The sequence below is a fragment of the Lottia gigantea genome (assembly GCF_000327385.1).
Source record: "Lottia gigantea unplaced genomic scaffold LOTGIsca_2, whole genome shotgun sequence".
Taxonomy (NCBI): domain Eukaryota; kingdom Metazoa; phylum Mollusca; class Gastropoda; family Lottiidae; genus Lottia; species Lottia gigantea.
In genome coordinates this window covers 1,521,389-1,531,294 of record NW_008708400.1, presented here as the reverse complement: position 1 = coordinate 1,531,294, position 9,906 = coordinate 1,521,389, and positions in this window count along the sequence as shown.

The following is a 9,906-nucleotide window of genomic DNA, read 5'->3' as shown; positions in this document are numbered from 1 at the left end:
ACAAAGGGAGGTAACTGATTTCAAACATATAAAATTTCGATTTAAAACCCGTATTATGCACTACAGCATTTTTGACATGTGGGTGCGTCTAAAATCCAAATATACCTTTTTTAAATACGGGGTGTTTTATATGCCCCACAAATTTTCACTGCCCCACAGAAAAGGTCATAAAACGAAATATGCCCCGCATAAACCACAGTTTCTAAGTATATAATATCAGATGTATATATGACATATATTGTGTTTGTGCTATACTAGAACCCAAAATGAAAGACGTGAAACTGAATTTCTTTTACAATAATTTAATTGATATTTAATGTATTTATGATTTATAGTGTGTTTATATTAATATTATGATTTTGTATTGATTTGTTTATTATTTGCTACGGCAAAGTCCCAGTTTGTTATCGAAATGTCAATTCTTTTTTTTTTTTTTTTTTTTTTTTTTTTTTTTTTTTTCGATTTTTACACACCTTCCTGAGGTTAGACTACAATAGTTGCAGCAACCTTTCAACGTTCACGAACCTTAGATATAGGCGACGATGTGCATAAATATATTTTGGATCTTTTTTGCAAAACCGGAAGTGCCACAGTTCAGTATGTGCAAGAATAGATAATCGGCTCTAGAAGTCGTATTTTTCGGTCGATTTTCTTTGGGTTTGCATTTTTGGAATCTACTGTTAAGATCTGAAAGAATACCCGTTTCAAAATTTCAAAATTCGAAAATTTGTCGCAGACATTTTTTTTGCCAATTTTGCATTTTTTTCATTTTTTTTGCTTTTTGTCTGATTAATCTGAAAAAAATTGAGCAAAGACAGTATAAGAAAGTAAACAAAACGGTACAGTCAAATTTTCAATTTCACTTCCGGTTTAAACAGGAAATTGATGTTCACTTCCGGTTGAATATCTTCCGGTGTAATTTGTATAGGACAAAAAATTTTATGCTGATAGGTAGACCAAGTTATGACAAAAAAAACGAAGAAAAAAAAATCCGGAACAGAAGTGAAACATTGGCCGCCATTTTGATTTTTCTGAAATGATTCGATTTTTATTCGGACATAATGGCTCATCCGATTTAAATGATTTTGGTGTCAAATGAAAGAAGATAAAAAAAAAACATGACATTAGGAAGCCGTTTTTCGATTCTCAATTTTGCTTTTTTGCAACATCCGGTTGAATTTTTTCAAAGTTTGAAGGGTCATATCTCGTGATCTTGAACTTTGATGACCTTGACCTTCATAAGGTCAAAGGTCATTGACCTTAGCTATCAGTTAATACTTTGACATTTGACCTCCGACATGTACTTCCGGTTTTATAGCTTTCCGAAAACAGCCAAATTGGCAACTTTGGACTGCTCTAGCACGTGACCTAATTAACCTAGAGGGTTAATTTTTTCGGATTCTTAATGTGCTTTTCATGCTCTTTCAAGTGAATTATAACAATCGTTTTTTAAAGCAAAATTGAAATTCGTGAATTTTTTTACAATATTTCTGTTTCTTTGAGCTTGGTGTGTATATATCTTATGACCTATTTTATGTAGAACATTGAAACTTGGAACACAACAAGACAATTTGAATATGAATTAACCTATGACAAAAAGTTGAGGTGGGCGTGGCACATCCGGGTTGAATTACTAATTGTTTACATTTTGGGAAAGGGGCATAACTCGCATAGGATACATTTGTTCAAAAAGGAACTTTGCACACAATTACCTCATTATTTTGGCCAGTTTGTGTTAATAGGTCAATTGTTTCAGCTTTATAGTTCCAAAAAAAGGAACGGGTTTTGAAATTTCCATATTTTCATTTTCTGTTTTGACCTTTATTGACTCTTGTTGATCTATATCTTTTGACCTGTATGATGTAGAAGCTTTAAATTTGGGATACTACATAACATTCAGAATATCAATTAACCTATGCAAAAGAAATTGAGGTGGGCGTAGCACATCCGGGTTAAATTACTCATTATTGACAATTTTGACAAGGGACTTAACTCGCAACGTATACATTTGTTCAAAATGGAACTTTGCATACAATTACTTCATTCGTTGAGCCACGTTTTCTTAGAAGTTCGATTGTTTCAGCTTTATAGTTCAAAAAAAGGAACAGGTTTTGAAAATTCAAAATTTTCAATTTTTGACCTTGACCTTTTTTGACCCTGATTTTTGTAGGATCAAAGGTCATTCAAATTGGTTATCTATTTATACTTTTATATTTGATGTCCTATCTCAACTTCCGGTTTTATAGCCGTATATATTTAAAAATTTTGATGACTTGTATCTCGTAACCTTGACCTTTGTTGACCCTCTCCCTTTCAATGTTAAATGTCATTGACCTTGGCTATCTTTTGATACTTTCATTTGTGAGGTCTGTCTACTTCCGTTATAACAATCTTCCAAAGAATTCATCTCAACTTTAGACTGCTCTTGCGCGTGATGTAATTATCGTAGAAGGTTGATTTTTTCAGAGTCTTTTGCAATTTGCTACATTTGCAAAGTCCCACTCTGTGCTACGTGTGGCTCTAGTTTATTATTGTTTTTTAATGATTGTATTTATTTAATAATATAACATCGTTATTAACAATGTTCTGTCGTGTTTAATAATGTTCAGAATACAACCAATGTTCGTCAGTCTAGACCAACACACGATCCTAAACTCACAAGATTTGAAAGATCGTAGTATATATATATCCATGGAAGCATAAATGGATATCATGAAAATAAATGATTATTCATAGTTAACAATTATGGTATACGAAATACCTTACCAATTAAGGTATTGAATTGAATTGCACTGATATAGTCGAGATATTTCTCTGTTAGCTGATGGAGCTTTATTTTGGGCTGTCTATGTCCTTTTAAGAAAAACAATATGTTAATTACGGTTCATCTGCAATAATAAAACCTAATGAGTCTTTCATTTGAGTATATATAATCTTTTGGTTGTTTATAAATTAGGCCTATATGTCTGAATATATATATATAAATATATGTTCGTTATTTTTTGTAAGCTGTTTAGGTATAACAATTGAATTGTTTTGCCTGAATAAATGAATGAATTACATGTAAATACGTTTCTAAGATAATTATTAGCATTTCCCTGGTGCAGTTATTACCCGTTGGCAAGAGCTGCGCGTGTGAATGAATCTAACGGCTTGGCTTGAACATACATGTATTACTTTAACCACAAACAAACTATGCTGCAGATTTCAATAATCACCACCAGTTAGAAATGCATCTATTTTGACGAGAATGTCACAATTAGACGTCATTGTTGACCTTATCCAAGTCATTCTATTTCGTTATTATGGAGCTCAATTTTGTCCATACGCATCTGTTCTGGAAGCGTTATTGGCAAAAATACGGATTCCTTAGAATATTTAATACCTAGAAACAATTGGAAATATTCTCAATTTGTTTGAGTAGAATTTTAGATGCTGAGATAAATAGAATGAATCCAGAACGTTTTCTCAAATGAAATAATGAAGTATTGTAGCCGGGCTACAGTTGATAACTCAGTTGATAACTTTAATAATAAAACCCCAAAGATGGGGTTTTATATAAAGCTGTTGAAATATTTATAACTATCTCTATAACTAAACCTGTAAAGTTATTAGAAGACAATAACTGGTGATGAAAAAGAATAAAGAAGAAGTATTCAGTATTTCAAGGAGGTTGAAATATACTTCCTTCTTAAAAGTAACTGACTGGACAGGTGATGAAACTCACTAAAAACTCACTCAGTTGGCCAATGACAGAAGGTGACAAGGTCCAGTGAGATCAGTTGAGTTAAAGAGACTAAGAGAGGGCAATAATTAGTTAATAGTATAAGGCCAGTTTAATGTAATTAGGTGTTTATAAAAACAGTAGTGGTGTATTTAGAGAAGATAACAAATAAATAAAACAACCAAGTTTCTTTAAAAATACACCCTATCACAGTATTATATTGTAATATTACCTCCCTTGAACTATGAACATTTCTCTCGTGTTTTGATTTATTTGGTCGATCGAATTTGCTCATGTATGCATTAATAATTAATGAAGATCAAGTTGGAATTTATCGCTTTACGAAGAATAGAAATAGTTTTTAGCCTTGTCGCTGATTAATAAAGTGACGCATGTACTTGAGTTAGCAATGGATTTTTAGGCTGCACCTGAAATTAATGTAGGCAAGGACCCCATGCTGAAATGGTCAGTTGTCTGAGTAACAACGTGTTTCAGGTTATGTTTTAATATTTCTGGGCTACTGTTATATTAATATTAATTGGATTATTAATATTTTGGATGTTTTTTTTTTCTCATAATAGATGGTTGTGTTGGCAGTTTGCGACCCCAAGGACGATTCTTCGTAATTAGACGTTAAGATATGGAGATGTCGCCCTCGTTACTGTACATTAAAAATTCGGTTGAAGTAACTTAAACTTCAAACTTTTAAATGTATAGGTACATGGAAAACAAGATGTTTTGAAATGTACAGCTATAATTCCAGTGGCGGCGCGAGTGGGGGTACAGGGGGTCCATATACCCCCCTAGAAAAATGCTTTGCGCAACCAATTGTATCCATCTTTTGACAATTTTAAAAAATACGAGTTTTATACTTTTTTGCCCCAAAATATGCGTCAGAATGCACAAAATCAATTCAATTTTTCGAAAATTTTCCTGGTAGAACCCTCTGTGACGATTTATGAGGCTTGCGACAAGACGCCTCCAAAGAGTTGCTGCATTTTGAATTCATTCTCGAAAGTTCCCCCATTAAGTCAGTCTGTCCCCTATATTTGTACTCCCAGTATATAGGTAGGCTGGGGCCACCACTGTATAAACCATTGTTCCTTGTCCAATCTTAACTCGTAACTCATATCACAAACTAGAATAGGCTAGAAAGTGGAAAATAATCCATGAAGTACGCCTGTGTTTTCTTTATAATTGTAGGCCTTTCATAATTGATTCTTTTACTGAAAAAAGACATTAGACATTTGACTGACGCCAAATACGCCACAATATCTATGCGGATATAATAAATTCTCTATAATAAAATAGTTGTTTTATTAATAATGAAAGGAATGTCACACCCCACATGAAGTTTTGTGATCATAAAACCCCTCTTAATATACAATGCGCTAATATCATTTACAAATATATGGGTGCGTTCTATTCGTGTATCTGTTGGACACCTTAATATGCCAACTTATTGAATTATAGTTTGAACTGTATGGTGGGTGTCCTCAACAGGGAATGTTCGAGCTTCTGGGACAACTGATGCGATTGGGTTTGACGACTCAACATAGAAAATCAACATAACTAATATTACTAATTAATCATTTTCCAAGCAAGAGACCCTTCGTTGTTAGCAACTGATACCTCTTCTCGTCGGGCCAGATTACATCATCGGTAATAACAACATTGGAATACAAATAATCACATTACCGTAATTGATTAAATAAAATTTGATTGCAATTAGATTATTATGATCTGACACTATTGATGGTCTTTGCATCGATTTTCCATGTAATTGAAAATGCTAAACAACAGAGTAGCATTAGATATGAGCATATTTAACTCATTGATAACCCTCAAAACGTTGTGCACTGTCCGAAAGAGGCGCTCAGTTGATAACACATTTAAAGAGTTACATCAGGTGTTGTGGAGGTAAGAATGATAGGAACCTTGACAAAGCCACGGAAGGAGAACTAAAAAAGTTTAAAAGCTGAAAGTTACCCAAACAATAGTAAATATATATTATATAGAATAAAGTAAATGAAAATTTGTAGTATTTGTCGCGTTCTCTTTGAGTTGAACAGTCAATCGAACACACCCATTGATAGTAAATCAACATATAATTGTTTACGTAGTCATGGACGTGTGTACTTTATCAATTTCTAAATGATTTATTATTCAGTTTAAGTGATATCTTTCTCTAAGAAGGGTCTGTGCTGTTAAGAAAATCATTGATCAAAAGATTATTTAAACTGGTTGCAAGGAAATAGACGCACGTGGTAAGTGTATATTATAGTATATGTCATAATATTTCAAGAGCCCATCTTGATTGTGAAACATCATTTCATTTTATTTTGTATAGGAATAGGGGTCGTGCACACACAGATCAGACTTTCAACGTTTAAAACCAGCGGTGTGGTCCTTCCGGTCATTGTTTGCGTGGTATCTCTCTGCATTGTTTCATATTTCTAGACGATAAGGACATATACGTATGCCCTATCTTTCTAAAATATGTATACAATTTCGAGTTTTTATTCTGATATTTTTTCTCCTTTGTAATACTACAAATTTTCTACTTTGACTCCGTTCCGTTCTTGTTCTACATTGTACTTAGCTATCCAACAATGCATCATCGTTATCAAAAACTGGTTCTATATGACAAAATTAAATTTGATAAGTTAATGTTACACCTCTCTGCACCAAGAAGGTGAAAACAGAGAAGTGTGAGTAGTAAAACAACCAGATTAGCCAACGCGATGACTGACACACAGAGAATGAGAAATAATGACAACACTGGGTAACTCAGTTAAGCCTAAAGTTCAGCTTTAAAGCCGGTACAACGGTGGACCTCAGGATTATACGATGCAGCACACCTAAGCCTGGTAGACACTTCTGGAGAGCACAAGGAAAGGGTTCATATACTGGCACTATAACATGGTGCAACTGGAACCAACACCCCTTTCTACAGCTCTGTTAACAACAGACAAACAATGTCGTACTACCTTCTACAGGATCATCTGTGGGAGGAGAGAAACAAAACTTAGGTATTTCATAGGCTTTATCAACATTGAGGAGCACATGGAAGAGAACTTCCTGTCATAAGAGTCTACAAACTAATATACAACATGTCTTACGGACATCAACTTGTGTAAACTTATATTACATGAGAGAACAATGCAAAGGCGCAATGAATAAGGGTTGCCCATTACCACGTGGAGTGGCCTACCGCACCGGGCCATCCAACGTGTGTGATACTAATAATGGAAAATACAAGATTTTCAGAGGCAAAGGCCTAAAACACTGACATAGTGTAGTAAACCTATGTCTTATAGATTGACAGCAACATAATTGGCCTTTTATAACAAAATAATACCTGTGGGAGGAGAGATACAAAACTTAGGTATTTCATAGGCTTTATCAACATTGAAGAGCACATGGAAGAGAACTTCCTGTCATAAGAGTGACTTGCCCTTGCACACAGGCATTAGTCACCTTTTGAAACACAGGCACTTGTAACTTTTACTAAACAGAGTTACCTCCCTTCAACCACTTAACTGTCCTCACTACTAAGCCTTACACATAAGAAAATGGTACCCCCTTGTATCTACTGTTACACTAAGTATAACGGCATCAGAACGGGACTGCCATAGAAAATTTGTTAGATTATAATGGATTTGAAAAATGTCAAACCTTCAATATCGGTTAAACGAGTAATACACTAGTACTAGATTCCAGGAATTGTTTAAGAATAAAATCAGTGGTGTGGTCGTTCCGATCATTGTTAGCATGGTATCTATCTGCATATTTTTAGGCGGCAAGGGCACAAGACTATACATATGCCCAATCTTATTAAAATTAGAATACAATTTCGAATTTTTTCGGAAAACAGACAAAAGGAGAACTATAAATTGTAATCTGTAATATTTTAATTAAGTGTCTTATGATAGAATACCGTCTGAATTCATGAATAGTATTTGGTTTGAGTTTTCGATTCCTATATATTGCTGATCCAACCCACATCAACCCCCTGTCCACGAACCGATGATAATCGCTTTTAAGAAGCCCGAACAATATTTTCTGGGGTGTTAATAATCTTGGTAAATGGGGTTAAGGGGTTTCCTTAGTGCCCACAAGCAATAATGTTTATTTGGTGGTTATGTACTTGACGATAAAGACCATTAGGCTCGTTGTTGTCCAGTAAAGGTTTTGAATTGTCATTGAATCTCCAAACAATCATATCAGACAACGAGTACACTTAATCTTTATAAATCCTATCCAATATCCCATTAGCATAATTACTTATGAACCGTTAAAGATATTATAATTAACGATTATCACAGTAAATTCAAGACATTTCCCATTATGTCTCAAACGTGATATATTAATATCACATTACTGACGATGTTAAAGTTAGAGTCCTTTAAAGAAAATAATTGTTTCTTTTCAAAATGCGTACAGTAAAAATGTAGATATTTCCTGTGATGGAATTTAATACAGGCTTCTTAGTTTTGTGTTGACCATATCCACTGCTCAGTGTGTGTGGAAGACCCGAAGAAGGAATAACTAAATTGAGGTCATTTTACTTATGAAGATGTAAGTGTAAGCGATTGCCTTTGGTCATTATACAAGACTTAGTTAGACTTTCATCGTTTTACAGTAATCAGGAACTCCGTAAGAAATTAAATTTAAATGGACATTATCTCGCCATTCTGTTTCTAATTTGTGAATCGATCTGTAACGTACACATATCTCATATTTCTTACTTCCCATCGACTTCGCACTACGCCCTTGAATACTTAAAATCGGTAGTGTGTCCATCTTAAGATATTCTTATTGTTCAAAGGTTGATACTTTGAATTTATATTAAAGATTTATCACATGATCTACCAATAAACTTAATTGATACTTTGAATCAGTGAATGTAGTCAGGTGAAGAATAGAATCACTTCGCTCAGTCATCTGAGGAAAGTAATAACTTAAATTCATCTAATCGTGCATTACGTTTTCTGCAATAGTTGTTGTTGATGGTTTCTGCACACCAATGTTCTAAATTATTTCTGCACACCAATGTTCTAGACTGTTTCTGCACACCAATGTTCTAGTTGTTTCTGCACACCAATGTTCTAGACTGTTTCTGTTGTTTCTGCACACCAATGTTCTAGTTGTTTCTGTACACCAATGTTGTAGTTGTTTCTGCACACCAATGTTCTAGTTGTTTCTGCACACCAATGTTCTAGTTGTTTCTGTACACCAATGTTCTAGTTGTTTCTGTACACCAGTGTTCTAGTTGTTTCTGTACACCAATGTTCTAGTTGTTTCTGTACACCAATGTTCTAGTTGTTTCTGCACACCAATGTTCTAGTGGTTTCTGCACACCAATGTTCTAGTTGTTTCTGTACACCAATGTTCTAGTTTTTTTTGCACTCAATGTTCTAGTTGTTTCTGTACACCAATGTTTTAGTTGTTTTTGCACATCAATGTACTTGGTTGTTTCATTAGTGTTCTAGCTAGATGATTTCTGCACACCAATGTTCCAGTTGTTTCTTGACATAAATGTACTAGATTTTTTCTGCACACCAATGTTCTAGATTGTTTTTGCACATCAATGTACTTGGTTGTATCTGCCCATGGTTTCAGCTTGTTGGTGTACCCAGCAGGGTTTTTAATCGAGTCGGACTCTGACTCGGGTCCAAATTTGAATTGATAGATATGTGTTTTTTTAATTGTTCAATAATTCCAAGTCTATTATGTACTTTAAGCAGGTCTTCTTCAAAAACAAAATATACTTGTATATGAGAATCGTTCAGAATAGTTAGTGGCCTGGCAATGATTTTTCAAAAAATTCTTTAGCCAACACCACTAAACATAAGCAAACATTTTTTTGTTTTAAAATCTGCCAAAACAACACCGAAATGGCCGGGTGATGGATTTTCTGAAATGCGTACAACTTCTCTTAAATCTCTTCCATCTTGATTCTTTAAAATGAAGAAGTCAAAATTTAAGAAAGTGGACATAATAAAAGGAATATTTGTAGCACTATGGCTTTCAAATAGTAGGAGAATAGCTTTTATCACAATAGGTTTTGCCATTTTCTGAAAACTTCATCAAAATTGGGTTTTCTCTAATGTAATTGGGAATTATATAATTGAATTCCAAAATCATATGAAGGTGTCTAAACCTTTTTTCTTGACCTG